The sequence below is a fragment of the Felis catus genome, chromosome A1, assembly GCF_018350175.1.
Source record: "Felis catus isolate Fca126 chromosome A1, F.catus_Fca126_mat1.0, whole genome shotgun sequence".
Classification (NCBI taxonomy): Eukaryota; Metazoa; Chordata; class Mammalia; order Carnivora; family Felidae; genus Felis; species Felis catus.
In genome coordinates, this window is record NC_058368.1 from 191579191 (window position 1) to 191598494 (window position 19304).

At 45.4% G+C, this 19304-nt stretch overlaps 1 protein-coding gene across 2 annotated transcripts in view; it reads right to left on the bottom strand.

Annotated features, from left to right (window-relative positions):
* The window catches only part of SGCD (sarcoglycan delta), a 946774-nt gene extending 930426 nt beyond the window's left edge, over window positions 1-16348 (bottom strand). Inside the window, exon 1 of one of the 2 annotated variants that reach the window (XM_019839908.3) lies at window positions 16226-16348. The gene's annotated coding sequence lies outside the window, so the exon portion shown is untranslated. Of the gene's footprint in view, window positions 1-15560; window positions 15825-16225 lie in introns of those variants that run through there. The other variant, XM_045036411.1, reaches the window with a different exon arrangement.
* Between the last annotated feature and the right edge of the window lie 2956 nt (window positions 16349-19304).

Genomic DNA, 19304 nt, shown 5'->3' on the forward strand with positions numbered 1-19304 from the left:
TTACCCGAAGACAAAATAAAAAGAACAGAATAATGTTAAAGTAGCCAAATGTGACAGGATCAGATTTGCCTTTTCTTTACCACAGCAATAAATGGTCAGGTTGTACAGTTGTTTAGGAATGTTAAGACTCTAGTTAATTAGAGGTAGGGAGAAATTCTGAGAAATGTCCGGGAGAAGCCTGGGTTTTTGATTTGCCTAACTGGAGCCATTTTACCGAGATAGAGAAGTGGAGAGTAGCAACACTAAGCTAGGGAAAAACTCTAAGACTTTGGATAAGAATAATCTTGTTATAAGCTTGTAACACAGAATATGATAAGTGTTATATTTAGATATAACTACCTTATGTTATGGTAGACTGTGAAGCCAGAATACGGAGGTTCAAATCCCAGCTCCACCATTTCGTAGCTGGTAACTCAAGCTAGTAGTTACCCACAACACCTTCAAAATGGAAAGATTCAGACTTCACAAGTGAGAATAAAAGGAAGGAAAAGACTGACTATTCTGCATCCATCATTACAAGGAACTGGTTTGAAACTCATACAAATTAAGCAAGCAAAATTTAAAAGCCAGCTAATCAGTGAGAATCTCCCCTTCCCAACGTCAATCAACTCCAATAACCACACTTTCTCAGATAAAGGGTAGCCAACTACCTAAACCCTCTGCTTCTCAAAGCCAGGTAATCTCTGGACCCCACTGGCCATGCACCTCTCCTAATGCATCCCCTGCCTCTCCCTCAAGAAGACCGCGATCCTACACGACTTTGAACTTCATTTATTTTCCTTCCTCTCAAATATATTATACACATATAAGCAACTAAGTGGTGCTTATTCTCGAGAAAAATGCAAAAATGTTATTATAAATATCATACCATAAATTATGTATTTCTTATTTTTATTTTTGAGAGAGAGTGTGCACACATGCATGAGCAGGGGAGGGGCAGAGGGAGAGAGAGAGAATCCCAAGCAGGCTTCATGCTCGGCTCAGAGCCCAACAATGGACTCGATCCCATGACCCTGGGATCATGACCTGAGCTGAAATCAAGAGCTGGATGCTCAACCAACTGAGCCACACAGGCACCCCATAAATAATGTAATTATCATTCAACATTTTGATCTCACTACTCATCTCTAGGTTAGCATATGTAGTCACAACTCACGTGTTTTCTCTGCCATGTCATCCACTGCATAAATATTCTACAACTTATTTATTCACCCTCCTAATGATGGGCAGTTTGGTTATTTCCATTTTTTTGCTATTATAAATAATGCTTGCATGAATATTCTGGTATGTGTCAACTGCATCACATAAGCAAGAGTATCTGGAAGACATACACAGAGTAGCAGAACCGCTGGGTCAGAGAGGACACCAATGTCTAACTTCACAAGAAAATGCCACATTTCTAAATGATGGCCGATGATACACTCAAAGCAATGTATTAAAGTCCTCCCCAAGGCTTCATATGTTAAGGCATCTTTATCTGTTCTAATCAAGCAAGCATAAACAACATTTTATTGATGTCTCATTTTTCATTCCCCCAGTTACTAATGAGGTTTTGCAACTTTTCATACATTTGTTATCATATGTCCTTCCCGGGGTGCCTGGGTGGCTCAGTCAGTTGAGCATCCGACTTCGGCTCAGGTCATGATCTCATGGTTTGTGAGTTCAAGCCCTGCATGGGGCTCTGTGCTGGCAGCCCAGAGCCTGGAGCCGGTTTCACAGTCTGTGTCTCCTTCTCTCTCTGCCCCTCCCCAACTTGTACACTGTCTCTATGTCTCTCAAAAAAATAAATAAATGTAAAAAAAAATTTACCATATGTCCGTCCTTTTCAGAGTACCTCCTGCTAAAGTCCTTTGGCCATTTTGCCATTAGGTTATCTTATTCTTTTGTAGTAGCTTTTTACATATGCTATTCACTACTTCTTCATCATTTACATGTGTTGCAAGAAAATAAAAAATAACAACTTTCCAGTTTGTGGCTGATCTCCTCACTTTACATATATTTGAAGTAATATAAAACAAAGGAACTATAAAGTCAACGGTTTCTTTTGCAATGTCTAATAAAACTGGTAAGCAGCTAATGGGATCCATGGCGGGGGGGGGGGGGGGGCAGGAGAGAGGAAGATGGAAGGCAGATTATAAAGCTGTCTGGGAGTTTGATTCTGTGGTTGATTAGACACACATTCCTATTGTCTAGTATTTTGTTTATTTTCTTCAAAAAATACACAGGTGAGGAAAAACAGCCTATTATTTAACCTTGTTTACAACTTACCAATTTATTTTACCTCCCATTCCACCTTCTCTGTACCAGACCTTCTTTCTAGGATACTTTTCCTTTGTACAGTTTCCATAGTGAAGCTCTGTCTGGAAATGTCATTTATTTTGTTCTTATTATTAAAAGGGTAACAAGTCTTGCTTGACAGCTTATTTTCTCTCAGGTGTTTGAAGAGACCCTGCCAGGTCTTCTTCTTCCACTGCTGTCAAGGAACAGCCTCCCATCTGTGTTGATTGTGGTTCCTTTGTAGATGCCCTGTCTTTGCTCTCTAGATGCTTCTAAAACCTTCTACCATTTGTATGTTTACATTTCACTATGTTTTGCAATTTCACCACAACATATCTCGGTATGGACTCATTATTTTTCTTGCTTGTACTTTCTGTATCTGGGGATTGACATCATCCATCGGTTTTAGAAAATTCTCAGACATTATCTCTTCAAATGTGTCTCTCCTCCATTTTGTTCCTTTTCTGGGGCTCCGATTAAGCATATAACAAACTTAGTCTGTTGTTGCAGGCTACCATTTTAAATAACTGCCTTTAGGGGTTCCCCGGGTGGCTCAGTCTGTTAAGCATCTCTTGGTTTCAGCTCAGGTCATGATCTCACGATTCATGGGATTGAGCCTACGTGGGGTTCCACGCTGTCAGTGCTTGGGATTCTCTGTCTCCCTCTCTCTCTGCCCCTCCCTTGCTTGCTCTCTCTCTCTCTCTTGAAATAAATAAATAACTGCCTTTATTCCTTTGAGGATTCATCTCTCTTTATTTTATATTCTACATGTGCTAATTCCAATAACTAAAAAAGGGGGGGGGGTATTTCCTGCTTTGTTTTATGATATCTCTGATAATGGCTGGTTTTCTTGTGTATTTTTATCATCTTTGATTGTCGGATCACTTCTTTATCTTTACCCGTGGGATTCCTGTAGTCTCAAATAAGGCATGCTTTCCTTAGAGAGGATTTGCGGTTGCTTTTGCTGAAAGCCACAGGAGGCTACCAACCTAGGACCATTTGGTCCCCTTCTGGTCCTGATTTCATGCAGGGGTCAAGTTCTCATTTCTTGTTTCCAACCGGCTTACTCAAGGCTGATCCTCAGATACAGAGCTTTATGGGTATTTGCCTCAGAACAATTCTCGTCATCCTCACTTGTTCCTTGCTCAGTACGTTCTACTTGAATTTCTGCTCAAGCTTTGTGTTTGTTTTCTTTGGGGTGGTGGTTGGGTATTTGGAGGGTTAGGGATTTCCCTTACTCCAAATCTAGCAGTTCATTAAACCTAGGTTTAACCATGATCTACGTATTTTATACTTAGACCCTTTGAGACAGTCTGCCAAGTGAAAGCATAAAATAACTATTTTTAATTTACTGTTGTAAGAGTTCAGTTGATATAATCCGGGTCATATAAAACTGTTCACTATCCATTATATGGTGGCTCTCTGATGACACGTTAGAAATGCCATCCAATTATGTCACTCCTACCTAATCACTTCCTTCTCTGGATCCTAGAGAATTCACTGTCTGCAAGCATCCAGTTTAAGTCTTAACTATAAACAATAGTTTATCGTTCTCAATATGCTCTGGGTAAGTGTATGCAATCTCTAAGTTCTCCAAAGTCAGAAAGCATTGTCTTTACTTGTCTTCTATTCTCCCAGGACCCCAAGGACAAAAGTTCTTTGACCAAAAAATAATTGTTGGTAATTTCATGTGTTAAAAAAGAAAAGCTCACACAATTGAGTTAAAAATAGAATTCTTGAAAACAAGCACAAAAGAGACACAATTACAGATCTTCTCTTTTCCAAAACAATTCATCCATTTATCACAAGTAAAATCAATGATGAGAAATATAAATACCCAGCCCCCTTCTTAAAACTACAATTTAAACTGTTCACAGCAAAACTTCCTGGAGGAGGTGGGAGGGGAAAGGGTACCACCAATGCCTTGAGGGAAAATGAAACTCTTAACTTTGCACATAATAAATTGCATTTGTTTCTGTATGAATCTCCCTCTCTATCACATTCTTAAACAAGTGATGGGAAGCAGAAATCTATTTCCTCCTCCAAGAGGAACAACCAAAACAGACCTAATGATACAAGCACAATCCCTTAGTGAATAAAATTACAAAGAGTCTAGCTACTCGGGTCCAATTTGTAATCAGAGCATCAAGCCATACTGTACGAAAATGTCAATTCTGGCGCAGCCTTGATGAGCTAAGATTGAACGCAGGGGCCAGTTTATCATATTCTCCCGACTGCCCTCTTTTAAAGCTGGCAGGTTCAATTTGAGTACAAAAGCGTTTTCAGTTTGAGGGATTTTGCATCTGAAAAGGAACCACCGGACTGATAGTGTTTTTCACGGCTATGTTATTTTCTTAACAGAAATAAATGCACAGTAAACATCCAATATAAATATTTTCTCAAAATCAAGTAGTCCTATATATATGTTTCCATAACACTCTTCCCTGGGATGTATAAAAATAAAAATCTTGCTAAGAGTTGAGATATTTTTGCTGTTAAAAATGTGTGTCCTTGGGGCGCCTGGGTGGTGCAGTCGGTTAAGCGTCCGACTTCAGCCAGGTCACGATCTCGCGGTCGGTGAGTTCGAGCCCCGCGTCAGGCTCTGGGCTGATGGCTGGGAGCCTGGAGCCTGCTTCCGATTCTGTGTTCCCTCTCTCTCTGCCCCTCCTCCGTTCATGCTCTGTCTCTCTGTGTCCCAAAAATAAATAAAAATGTTAAAAAAAAAATGTGTGTCCTTCAATAAAAATATATTAACACATTTCAAGCATTTTGATACAGTCTGCTTTTATCTCTGTCTTTTGAGCTGGTGGGGGTAGCATGGAAGGAACACATTAAGGCAGGGTGGGGACAGAAGAACTGGCTGGTATTAACTCTGGGCTATTTCATTTCATTCTATTTCATTCAAAACAACAGATCTTAAAGCTGACAAAAACCTCACACTTTGAATACAAAGTAAAAATTCCTCCCTCCTTTGGCTGGTATGGAAATTCCCTTAAAACTGGCTGTTTTACAAATTTCACTGAGTTCTCTGTGCGCCCATTAGGAGGCAGCTGCCCCGTTATTTTCACACTAGCCAACCTAGTGAGTTTGTTTTCTGATTCATTCATTTATTCAAGTGTATGTTCCTTCACTGAACATTTACTGGGTCCTTTGCTGTTTCCTTCCAACTCGCCAGAACTATAGGCAAGAGAGTTTCACTGAAAACTCCTGAACTCTAATATATTCATAGATAGGAAAATCTATTTTCTTATAATTGAGAAATCGCCATGTAGAGCCTTCTTCAAACCTTCTAGAGAACCCTAGTTGGAACATTTCTATTTGTGCAGCACACCTATCCATTGGCCTAATGCACCTCTTTCCTAGGAACCGAGATGAACTACTATAGTTTCTACTTCAAGTACCACTAGCTTCCTTGCAGGTTCTCTTTTGTGAAACTCACAATCCCTCCTCAGGGCCTGTGTACTCACTCTCCCTCTGCTTGGAAGGTTCTTTTAGCAGGTAACTCCTAGATAACATCTGGCTTACGTCTCAATAACACACAATTGTTTATCATTCTCCACCTGTTTTGAGTAAGTAAATGCCATTTACAGATTCATCAAGGACTAGAAGCACTGTCTGTCTTTATCTGCTATCTTCCCAGGATCCCAGAGACAAATCCTCAACAAGAGGATGCCAAGATCCTCAACAAATAATTGTCCATAGTTTCATGGTGTGAAAAAAGTTCATACAATAGTGAAAACTTTTTCTTTTAAGAGAGAGAGAGCAGGGGAGAGAGAGAGAGAGCAGGGGAGAGAGAGAGAGAGAGAGAGAGAGAGAGAGAGAGAGAGAGAGAGAGAGAGAGAGAGAGAGAGAGAGAGAGAATATCCCAAACAGGCTCCATGCAGTCAGCACAGAGCCCAATGCAGGGCTTGATCTCAGAATTCATGAGATCACAACCTCAACCCAGATGAAGAGTGGGATGCTCAACCAACTGAGCCAGCCAGGTGCCCCATCGTTTCTTAAAAACATGTGCAAATTCAGCTCAATTCACTGGGCCCTTCCCTGGCTTCACTCCCCCCCCCCCCCCACACACACTCACACACACAAGCAGGTTCACTCCAGACTTTAGGCCCTTTATCACTACAGTTGACCACAGCTAAATAAATCCCAGCACATCCATTATACAGCTCAGAAAAATAAAAAGGCAGCTCAGTACAAACATATGTCAACATTCACCAAGATGTACCATTTAAATTTTAAAAAACGAGGTCTGTTTTAGGCTGTCATTCACATGAAAGAGGAAAATCATGTGCATATTGTCCCCAGATGTAGTAGGGAAAATGCAGAACACACTAGAATCATGGTTGTACCAAGAAAGAGGGAACTGAGGACTTGGGATCAGAAATGGAAGAATGCTTCCTTTTTGCCAATTTGTATTGGTTAGCATTTTACCATTTGCACACAGTGTTAAGTTAAAACTTGCCATTTTTTAAAAGGTCTGCTGCCCATCCCAGGACTCATCAGAGCTTCCAGAAAGAGTTCTTTGTACACCCAGAACGGCAAAGCCAGGCTCTCATAAGCTCTTCGTATTAATGTCTTTAAACCTAAGAGTAATGGCCTCTGAGTTGAGAAGGAGGAGTGGCCAGAGAGAGAGGGGTATAGGGAGAGAGGACCTCCTAGGTGGCATTAATGCTTCTTCCATCCTCCAGTATCACAGCCTAAATCATATGATCAATACGTCTGTGGAGGTCCACGGAGGAGCCACCACCAGCTCTGCCTCTCCAAAGACCCTTTAAGCCACAAACACCCACCACCAAACTCATGCATCACAGATCAACTGTCACTCAAATCTCACAAAAAGTCTCTACACGAAGGGAGTGAGTCAAGTTTAAGTCAGAAGGCAGATACCATGAGCAATCAATGACAACAATCCACTATCAGACTGATGCTAAATTATGGTCCAGCATCCACAATCAAAGATGCCTTTACTCGTAAGTGTGAGTGGGCACCGGGAGCCCAGGTCTAACACTGGCTCTGTACTAGCTCGTCATGGTACCTTGGACCAGGGAAAATAGTTATCCTTCCCCGGGCTTCACTTTCTCCACCTCTAAAAATCTATAGTGGCTGATTAGGTAAGCAGTTTTCAGATTGTGAGTTTCACACCATTAGTTGTGAAATCAATTTTATGGGTCACAGCAAAATTTTTTTAAAAAAATAACTAGAATAGAATGGAAAGCATCAGAGTATATCACCCATGTTAAAGGTAAGTATCATTTTTTGAAACTTTTGTCTCATGTATATTTGTGAGTATGTTGTATCTGTATGTGGGTATGTGCACAGTAATAGAACAGGAAATACCACAAAATAAACACAGTCAAGGTAAGTGTTATTTTTTTAAAAAAACCTTTATGTCTGTTGTGTGTGGCTATATACTAGATAAGGATGTAAACCATTTCTTCATGTACATTATAGTCATTTGAAAGCCACAGGACAAGACAGATGTTCTCTAAGCTCCTTTCAAGCTAGGAATTTTCTAAGTCAACTGGAGACAGTATGACCTAGTGAACTTCGAACCTAAGAAAAGCCTGGGTTCAAAGCCCTGCTGTACACTGTCAGTGGTAACGATTTGGTGCACATTAACCTTTCAAGTGTCAGCTTCCTTAGCCTTCTCTGAAGATCCCACTTGGAGACGGGGGTGTCTGGGAATAGGGAAAAGGAAGAGATCATGTTCCCTCCTGCCCTTTTGCATTGCTGCTCCCCAATATTTTCCTGCTCAGACTACTACTTTCTTTCTTACTATTCTAGGCAGATCCTGCCCAACTTTGGGGTATATTTGTCAATCTATGGTAACATCGCGAGTCCCGTACCTGTAACTACAACACTGGGCTACTGGGCATATGAAACGAGGAAAAAAAAAAAAAAAAACATGGAAGGAACTTAGGACCACCTCAGTACATAGTAGGACCTCAATAAATGGCAATAGTAATAGTCAAATTAGAAGCCATAGTAACAGGTGGTGGTGGTAGTGATGATCGAGTTTATCCTTAATGGCTATCAAAATGCCTCCAGCAGGGTCAGACATATGGATGAGATAGTAGGTCTAAACGGATGAAGTAACTAAATGATATCCTGCTCAGAAAGTTTTACATTTTAATAGAGGACCACAAAATATTCCAAATTATTTGAATCCCAAAGTAATTACTTTTTTTTTCATTCCAAGATTGTATTTAAATCCAAGTTGGTTAACATAGAGTATAGCATTCATTTCAGGACTAGAATCTAGTGATTCAACACTTTCATATAACACCCCGTGCTCATCACAAGTGCCCTCCTTAATGCCCATCACCCATTTAGCACATCTCCCACCCACCTTCCCTCCAGCAATACTCAGTTTGCCCTCTGTAATGAATAGTCTCTTATGGCTTACCACCCTCTAGGTTATTTTTATTTTTCCTTCCCTTCCCTTCCCCTATATTCACCTGTTGTGTTTCCTAAATTCCACATGAGTAAAATCATATGGTATTGAAATCATACCATTTGCAATGACGTGGATGGAACTAGAGTGTACTATGCTAAATGAAATCAGTCAGAGAAAGACAAATACCATAGGAATTACTCCTTCATGGAGGGACTTTAGGAACCCAGACAAGGTAGGAAAGAGAGTAATTCATTCTGGTGGTAGGGATACAAAGAAAGATGCCTCTCCCTTGCACCCAGTCCTTGAAGACCAAATCATAAATAGCACCAACCATTTCAGACTGATTGTGGTTGAGAGGAAAGAGAATTCTTAACGGGGACTTCTCTCCTTGAATAATCACAATTTTGTTACTTTTGGTTGGTTTGGGCAAACACTTTGGGATGCGGGGAAGGTGCTATGTTGAGAGATTTCTGCTGCCTTGTCAGCACTGATTATAATGTTTCCAAAAGATCATCCACAATACATCGCACCAATGATCTGTGTCTTACTGTCTCCATGATATTGACACCATGTGATAAAGATCTGTGTGTTAACAATGTCAGAGTAACTGCCTACACTTCTGTGCCTGTGGATGTATTTAGGCTGGTCCATTTAGTCAGACACCAAAGCATCCTGGAGGGAGACACAAAGGTCCTAAGGTGACTACATCCCACATAAAAAAAAAAAAAAAAAAACAGTCAAGAAGAAAGAGGAGCCTTATCTGAACCACTATTTTGCCAGCAACCCTCAGCCAGGGGTTTGGCAATGCACTTCCATATATCCTTAAATCTCCCTGAAATATTATGTTTGAACATCAGAGGAAGATCCCTGTCAAGCCTCATTTCCTTGTTTGAAAAGCAGACTGGGAATCCCAGAAGCCCATGTGACCTTGGCAACACAGGACCTGCTACCATGCTCTCCTGCAAACTTCTCTGAAACTTGGGGTTTGTCCTAGCTACACACTACCTCAATCTTGCTTTCCTCCTTTCCAGCATGGGCTTGATCTTGGAATTCTTCAGAGGCCAGGCTGTGTCTGTGCAGATGGCTTGCAAGAATGCTTTCGAAGCAAACAAGTAGCTTACCACAGATGTGTTAACGACTCTCAGCTGTGCATTAAGAGTCCTGAGCTGGGGCGCCCGGATGGCGCAGTCGGTTAAGCGTCCGACTTCAGCCAGGTCACGATCTCGCAGTCCGTGAGTTCGAGCCCCGCGTCAAGCTCAGGGCTGATGGCTCAGAGCCTGGAGCCTGTTTCTGATTCTGTGTCTCCCTCTCTCTCTGCCCCTCCCCCGTTCATGCTCTGTCTCTCTCTGTCCCAAAAATAAAATAAACGTTGAAAAAAAAAAATTAAAAAAAAAAAAAAAAAAAAAAAAGAGTCCTGAGCTAGCAACCAGAAGCCTCTGGAGCTCACGATAGCTCTAGCATCTATTTGCTGGATAACCTCAGAAAAGTCCTTTCCTTCTCCGGGCCTCAGTATTCTCTCCTACAAGCTGGTAGAACTAGATTATCTCTATCTTTGGTTCTAACCCCAGAAGTCTATTTTTCAAACTTTTGGGCTGAGAAAAAAAAGTGTTTTTCTGAGAAGCTAATTAACTGTACAGATAAAATCACGTTAACTTATATATCAGAATGTCCCTTCTAATTATACCTTCAGCAACATCACAATGGAACTTGCCCAGAGCTACCAACATAGTTAATCAACAACTCTGATACCATTACACTCCTTCTATCTGAAGAACTGCTGCCTCTGGGAACATATTATACTTTATGGTTTGCAGTTCCAGTGGTTGGATGTTTGTCTTTTAGAGTTTAAACACAATGGTCACTTTTTCTGGGCCACCAAGAATTAGCTCAAAGTTACAATTGGTCATTCAAAAGTATTGTGTGAGTTTTCTGTATGTCATGTACTGTCCTGGCCCCTGTAGATACAACTTCAATTAAGACAAGATTCCTGAACTCAAGAAGCCTATACATAGACTAAGTAGCATATAGAGAAAAGTAAAGAGAAATGTACATACACTACAGTTTAAGTAGAGGAACACATTATAAAGACTCGTAACCCAGCCATTGAGTCAGGGAACTCTTACTAATCCATGAAACTCGTACCAATTCCTGGAAAAGCACAAGAAAATTTGGGGAGGTAAAGTAACTACCTAAAAGTTATCCCCCCCAATTCAAAAGATCCCCACCTAGAACTGTTCTACATCATGTTCTATGTAATGGATTTAATTAAAATACAAACCAGAAAGAATATGTTGCATACGCAGCATCATTTCTTAACGTGTAAGAAAACAACAGGGACTCGAACCAATGCAACAGTAAGACTCTGAGGAAGTTTAAAAGGACAGATCTGGATTTCAAGTCTCCATCTGTTACTCAGGATCTGGGTGACATGGGCAAGTTGCTTAACCTCTGTGTTGTCAGTTTCATCCACAGTTAAATGGAGCCTGGCACAGGACAAATGTTTAACAAGTACCACCTAATAGATGAGTCCTTACCACATGCCAGATGCTGCGCTCAACACTTCAGTCCCTGACGAAGATAAGTCCTAGCAGCATGCACAGAAGGAGCATCCCGTTACTGTCTTCAATGCCCAGGGGAAGAGACAGAGGCTTAGGGAAATTCTATAAGCCGATGGAGGTCACGACAGCCAGCAAGTTGGAGGCAAGCCTTAATCCCTAGTTGTCTGCATTCTAAGCCCCAGTCTTAACCACTAACGGTGTTTCTACCTTCTACTTCTCCATTGCCAGCCATGCCAGAAAAGTAGGTTTTCACCACTGAAATGGCAAAACATTCCCAGTGTATTAAAGACGCAGTAACTACCTGTATATTCCTTGGTTTGTGTTCTAGTCAAACACCTGCCATTATTTAAAACACATGTTATCAGACAATTGCTTATCAAAGCCACCTGAGTCTCCATTACGATTCTTCAATAAGAGGTCAGGGTTAAAAGCAACAGATTCAGAGGATAAATCTGGATCTGAAAAGGGAAAGATGACAAAACAGTTTGCTGGACAAGATGTCTGGCCCCTTTGGCCACTTTTCAATGAAATGGAAGGGAAAAGATGTTGAGGTCACTGAGAAAACAATTTAAGTGGGCCAGAAAGAGACACAGTGTGTGTGATGGCCCCTTTTCACCTGCAGGAGACACTGACATAGTCTGAGGCAGTCAAAAGCGTAATAATGAAGAGGAGGAAAGGGGTTTTCCTTACACCACAGCTAGATCCACTAAATTGGGAGACAGAGCTTGACACTTTTTGACACAGCAGCACATTGGCCTGGCTCACGGTGTCATTTTGTGTCAAGTATTAGTACAAATACCGACACTGATGCATTGAAGGAGCATTTGATGTTTCCTTAAATGGTTTCCGACTTGGCACAAGAAAAACCAAGTGTAACAAACATCAATGTGAGTGCTATACCTCTCAAAGAGCTTTCAAAGTTGCCTCTGGGTTGACCAGCTTGTTTCCTTACGCATGGAACATTAGCAAGAGCTGCAGAACACACAGAGGATACTACTTTTTGTGTGTCTGCTTTGCTGGGGGGGGGGGGGACTTGAAGAGCTCTTGAAGCCGTTTGAAAGTCAGAATCCAGGAGCTACAGAATAACTGGGGCAAATGGTAATGTGCAGATGCAGACTTGGGGCACCGATAAAATGGGCTCTTTGCCCCAAGGTTTGGATTCAGTAAGCCTCTGTTGGGTTCCAAGAGCTTGAGTTCCGATTGAGATGCTCATGTGACCTTGATGATCAGCCAGGTGCAATCAGCACTGGTCTGATGGGGAAAAGGCTGGACTGAAACTCAAGCTATCAGGGTGCTAGTCCCAGTTCTGCTACCTCCTGGGTGTGGGATCTCTGGGAAGTCACTTCTTTGTTTTTTCAGCCACTTCTTTCCCTCAATTGATAAAGCGGGGGAGAGAGAGTCCGTGGGAAAGATCTCCAAGGATCTCTCGCTCCATCAGTCTCGAACATAGTGTAGGGGTTAAGGGCTACCACAGAGCATAATTAGGACCTTAGACCCTCAAGGCACCGAACCTTGGTCCCCGTTTCAGCACTGCTGCTCTCCAGTTGCCGGACAACTTCTATCATTTCTCCAGGACAAGTAATATAATTTCTAACTCTCAGTTTCCTCAGCTGTAAGTATAAAATGCCGATGATAGGGGCGCCTGGGTGGCTCAGTCGGTTAAGCTCCCGACTTCAGCTCAGGTCATGATCTCACAGCTTGTGAGTTCGAGCCCCATGCTGACAGCTCAGAGCCTGGAGGCTGCTTCGGATTCTGTGTCTCCCTCTCTCTCTACTCCTCCTCTGCTCATGCTCTGTCTCTGTCTCAAAAATAAACAAACATTAAAAAAGTTTTTTTTTTTAATACTGATGATAAAAAAAAAAAAAAAACAGCACTTACGGCATAGTTTCTTGTGATTAGTTTTGTGTGAAATAGGCAGTGCATGAAGAGTGCCCAGGACAGTGCCCTGCTGAGTGCTCAATAGCTGTTAGTTGTGGATACCCCTGCCAAGGTCAGCCAGAAGAGCTTCCTGCTGTCCCCTGGAGCTACTGTGATTAATGAGGTTCAGGGAAAGGTAACCCTGGCTGCACAATCCTTGGTCTTGTCCTTTTATCAAGAGAAATTCAAAGGAAATGAGCTTTTTGGGAAAGGGTGGGATATTGGAGGGAGGGCATTAAGTCACGCCTCTTAAGAGGAAACGTGGGGACAAATTTGAGAAAGGCATTATACAATCTATACCATGTTTATCAAAGTGTGGTTCAGGGATGATGTGCTGTAGAACCAACCGGGCGGTCATTAAAAAAGCCAATTCCTGTCCCTACTGGATCAGACTCCCAAGGGGGTGGGTCCAGCAATCTGTTTTTCTCACGAGTTACACAGGAGTTGGAGGATCACTGGCAAATATAGTTGATGAAAAAATCCTCCCCCTAATTCTCCAGTCCTGTGTTTACCCGGGAGGAGGGAGGGGAGAACAACACAGTGAAGGCAAATTAACTTGTGCATCTGTGCATTTACCAAGAATCTAAACTTCTTACATTCTTGTCATCTCCAGTGCAGCTGGGTTCCAAGCAAGTGTCCAATTTGTGCATAATTCACAACTCCTCAGAGAAACAAACACTAGCCAAGGGCTGGCTACTTACGGATGTGGATTATGTCAACTTCCTTAGAATGGCAGCATAGTTTGTAAAAATTAAATCCAAGCAGTGAGTGCCTCTCCACTCCTCTGACTTCCCCTTCCTCGGCTCTGCTCTCCCACCCTGTCTTTCCTCCCCCACTGACTTCACCCCTGTTTCCACTGCTTTCCCTTTATGCTTTCTGTGCTCAGGCTCTTTTGTTCAGATTTATTTTCTTTCTCCCTTCCTTCCACTCCTCTCTCCTATGTTTGCCCCCTCTACCCTGCAGTTTTCCTTCTCTCTTTTGCCTCTTTCTCTCTCTCGTTTTGCCCCGGGGGTATATGTGTGTCTCTCTCTGATTCCCCTCCTGTTGTGTCTCTGTCTGTGGGTCTCTCCCTGTCTTTCTATCACACACAATACCTCATTGCTCCTTCCTCCACTTGATGCCTGGCTCTTGGCTCCCCTCTCACCAAGGAGCCTCCAGGGGGCACACTTCTGGGCAGGCAACCCTGTGCCCCATGCTAAGTCAGCCAGCGCCCTCTATAAGAGGTTCGGCCTACTTACAAGTTCTTGGATATCTGCTGCCAGAGACCCCCACTGAGGAGGGTCCTTCAAAGGAATAGAAACGAAATCTGGGCCGGGAAGATGCAGCAGCAACTACGGAGTAGAAACAGGAGGGCCCGACGGCTCTAGTACCTGCAGTGTCTCCCGCACGGGAAGTCACGGGGCCAAGCCTAGCAGTGGAGGGTTCTTCTGCAGTTTGGTTTGTCTATCACTCCATTTCCAAGATACACAGGAGGGCAGGCAGTGCAGTGGGGGTGCCAAGAGGGTGGTTGGGAAAGCTTCAGCCTCTTAAAATTTCTATCAGTCTTCTCAGAGCCCACTAACCTCCTCAAAACACAAACTCTAAATAAAAATTGTGTGTCTGCTTTGCATGTAGCCTCCAGACCACGCTACAACCCCCGACAACCCCCCAGCTGCCCCTCCATCTACCAACCCTAACCCATCTCTAAGCACCTCTTTTATAGACATACCAGAGCTCCTGCCAGGAGCAGGGGTACCTTTCCGGATCTGCAGTTAGGCAAATTGAGGGACAGAGAAGTTGCACAGCAGGCTCCAGAAGATGTTCCTCTGGAGTGCCGCTATCAGGACCCAGAGTATTTTGCATACTGGAAAACACCAGAGGATGGTGAGTTCACAAGAAACTTTTTTCAAGGCTGAACCACAGCCTCTCTCAATGTGAATCTCCGTCGGCAGGGGCAGAACTTCGTTCCTAGTTTCTTCCGGTGCAGCTCTCAAACTCGACGGGTCCGCACGCTAATCCGCGCCCACCACCTGTACACGCGCTTTCTCCCACCCTGAGCCCTCTCTCTGGGTCTTAGGATGAAAGTGTAGGAGGCCAGGCCGGTAAAGAAGAATAAACTCAGGCCATGGCTCCTAATGCTCCCGCAACTCCCCCCTCCCCTTGGTGGAGTATAGAGGGGCAAAATGCTGAGGTTTGGCCTGCTGCCCAGCCAAGGGAGCGGGAATACCCGCCACCAGGGACCGCAGAAGGCAGGGGCTCGCGTCCGAGGACCAGCCAAGTCCGCGTCGCCCCAGCTGAATGGCCCCTCAGTTGCCTGCAAGTTGAAACCTCAGTCAGGCACACAATGAGGCCGCTGTTTTCCGACAGGAGGCATTTGGATGCCTCACACACTCAGCCCAAATCGGGCCTGAGAGCAGAGCGCATTTCCTTACCCATGTTCAGATGCGCCCCTGGATGCGGTTCAGTTGCGGTTCCCTTCCCGCGTGCCTGGCCACAGGAAGCCCGTGCAGGCCACCTGTTGGACTCTGTCCGGCCGCCCTAGATCTTGCGCCCTCAAACCCGCACTGAGAAGCAGGGCTTCCAAGGTACCCAATCCATCAGCAACAGAAAAAATTCACTTGCGCCCTCCTCCTATGGCTATCTTTCCTGCTCCCAATCACACACATACACACTTCCTTAATATTCCAGCACTCACTACTCTTTAATGAAGCGCGCTTAGCCTCCCCTAGGGGCCCGGGCTGCCCGTGATCTCCGAGCGCGCCCAGGCGGCAGCGGATCTCCAAGCGCTTAGCTGGGTGTCTGCTTAATGCGCGGGCGGCAGAAAAGCCCCAAACGGCACATTGAGGGGGAACAGTCCGTGGCCTGCTCTAGGGAGCCCCCTTGCACCTAGGGAACCGGAAGGGGTCTCCTTCCTCGGTTCAGAAATGAAGGCATTCGGGGAAACCCCGAAGGCAATCGGATTGGGGGAAACAATGTTGCGTTTCGCAGCCAAATCCCAGGATAGGTGCAAAGAGGCTCAACTTTCTGGTGTCTCCCTGCCTTCCCTGCAAGCAACTAGCCGGGGGGAAAGGTTCGCCGCCACGAACGGGCTACTCACCCCTGGGTATGAACGCTGCCCCCGCAGGGGACCCCAGCAGACTGACGCGCGTGGAATCCGTGGAACGCCTGGGTGTCTCGCTCGTCTCCCGGGCCACGCGGCGAAGGCTACGCGCTCCAAGCGGGGCAGCCGAGGGCAGTCGATCCCATGGGTGGCGAGTTGGCAGAGGGCGCGCCGCCCGGCTGGGGGCGCATCGCTCCCAGGGCTGGCGCAGGCTGCAGTGGGGAGAGGGGCTCCCGGGGAAGTTGGCGGCGCTGAGGGTGGACTTCAGACTTCGCGCTCGCTTCGGCTCGAGCGGCCGGGCGCGTCCTCTGGGATAGACAAGGGACTCGCCGGTGGAATGGGGGCAGGCGTGGGCCGTGAGGCTGCAGGAAGCCTCCGCTGGCCGCCGCCTAGAAGGAGCACAGCGGCATCGCACCGCCTGGAACCCCCAGCAGCGGCTGGAGCACAGAGCGAGCGAGAGAGGCGGGCTGCCTCCTCCCGGTTGCGGGCGCCCCTAGCTCAGAGCCCGGCTCGCCCCAGCCCGCCGCGCCCCTCCTCCTGCCCGAGTCCTCCTCCCCTCCGCTGTTTCACCAGCTCGCAGGGCTCGCGGGGCTGGGCTTGGGCCAGAGGCTGAGCGGAAGGCGACCGCAGAGCCCGCAGCATGGAGGGCGATCTCGCCGGCTAGGGCTCGGGCTCGGGCTTGGGCTCCGGCAGCGGCAGCAGCGGCCGCCGCCTCCCGCGCGCCCACGTGCCGGAGCCCCGGTGTGCGCGCTCCGGCCGGCCGGGCTGGAGGGAGGGAGCTGGGGCGAGCGGCGGGTGGGGGTGGCGGGGAGAGCCTGCACACCCGCGCAGCGGAGGGGAAGCCGCCGAGAGGCTCCCTGGGGCGCAGGGCTTCTGGTCTGCAGCTCCGGGAAGACTGGTGTGCAAGGTTCCCCCAGCTCCCCCCTCCGTTTGCAGAACGGAGGGAGCCTGAGCTAAACCCGGGGCGGGGTGGGGGGGGCGCTCCACTCCGCAGGATCAGCCGGGAGCCGGGGCCGGAGGCGGCTACGTGTCTCCACCAAAGGGACGGGTTCCAAGTATCCTTGAACCCCCTCACCTCTCCGGGGAGAAGAATAGGGTTCGGAAACACCGAGTGAGGGAATATGAGGGTTCCCAGAGAGAGCTTGTTCCGGCTGGCCCCGCCTTCCTCCCAGAGTGAGCACTTTTCCCGTTAACCAACAGACTCCAAGGGGCTCCTCCTTCCCGGGAGAAAGGAGTTGTCTTGCAAGATGGGCCTGACAACCTCCAATCAAGTGACAAATAATTACTGAGCACTCACTTTGAGTGATGCCCGGGCAGTGTCCTGAATCTTCGGGCCCTCCCCGGTTTCAAGTTGTGTTCTCTGTTCTGCGAGCCCTTTAGCAGGCCCTCCCTGGGCCTCCTGGCTCCAACCAGAAAATGAGGCTCCTTCCTCATTGGAGTAAGAAAGACAAAACAAATACCTGTGAGAAATTTTAAATTAGAAGACACTTCAAAAGATGTGTAATAAATAATTTGATATTAACAAGAAACGTGATTATTTTTTTATAAAGTTACAAAATAGATCTCTAGGGAAACAAAAACTAGCAAAATCCACTTATTATTGGGCACATGTGCAGTTACTTAGAGATCTTTGTCTCCAATCTTGTCATTATTTAAGCGGAAACATTGAAGCCCAGAAAAGACAAATGGCTTGTCCAAGGTCACACATAATCCAATTGGTTAGTCTGGTCTTCTACTGGCAAACCAGTGCTTTCTCTGCCACACACCAGGACACAGATTATACTCAGCAGTATTGTGAGGAGACATCAGCAAAAAGGGGGAGACGTTTGTTTCCTCTGGGTTTCCAAAAAAAAAAAAAAAAAAAGGCCTCGTAAAAGTGTTGGGATTTAAGCTAAACCCTAAACAGTAGGCAGGATTCAGATATCTGGAAAAGCCAGACCATGCAAGGGGAGGGAGAGAGGTCACAATGAAAGATGAAGTTGAAGGACATGTTACAAGAGCAGCAAACAAGTTTGGCAGGAGCAGAGAGCTTGCCTGGGTGATGGGAGCCACTGAAGGGTTTTAAGCAGTAAAAGAAAATGAGAGCTTCATTTTATGATAATCTCTATGTCCTGTACAGAATGGATAAAAAGGGGGGGGGGGAGATGAGGGAGGAGGAAGGAGATGGAGTGGGGGGGGGCAGGTGGGAAGGGAAGGAATTGCAGGCAGAGAGAACCATTAGGAGGTCAAGGCAGCTATCCAGATGCAAGTGGTAGAAGCCTGATGAAATGTGGTGGCAGGTAAAGCTGAAATCAATGAAACTTCCTAACTCTGTTCTTTTAAGCCTCCTTTATAGGAAGTACTCTGCTGTTAATTGCAGGGGACACTGTATGGAAAGGGGCATGTGTTTGAGATACAATGGAAACCTGGGCGCCAACCCTCAGAGACTGAAGTGGAGCTTTTCACAGTAACTGATCTGAAGCTTATCTGGTCCCTTGGTTTTAACATTCAACACTGGGGAGCTGGCCAGCAACAGCCTTTAGAGAAGAATGGGCTAAGTTAGGATTTCTATCAATCAACCAAAACAGAAAACCAGAAAGGGAAGGGGAAATCGTGTTTTCTTTTATTCCTTGGAGGCTCTTGAAGTCACAAATGAATGACTTCAAGGGCCTCCTCGGGTTCTTCCAGTGGAAATAGTTTCTCTGTGTAGCAACCCACGATGTGGACCAGCACCAACAGCATCTCAGGCTTACCAGGCACAGAATCGGAGGTCCCACCCTCTGATTCCCAATCAATCAGAATCTTTGTCTTAAGATTCCTAGCTGATACATTAAGATTCCTTTCTCTATCTAGATTCCTTTATCTCTGTCTTTCTCTAAGCTAGTGTTCTTCAAACTTTTGAGTGTGATGCATGTTTTTTCAAAAGCCATATATTACACCACAGCGACACACACACACACACACACTTACTTATAATTTAAATAAATGTTTCATAAAACAACACCTATCTTTAACGTGCAGTTGACTTCAATATTTTCTATTCAATTTATTTCATTAAAAAAAAAATGCTGGCCATGCCCTACTAATAGATTCCATG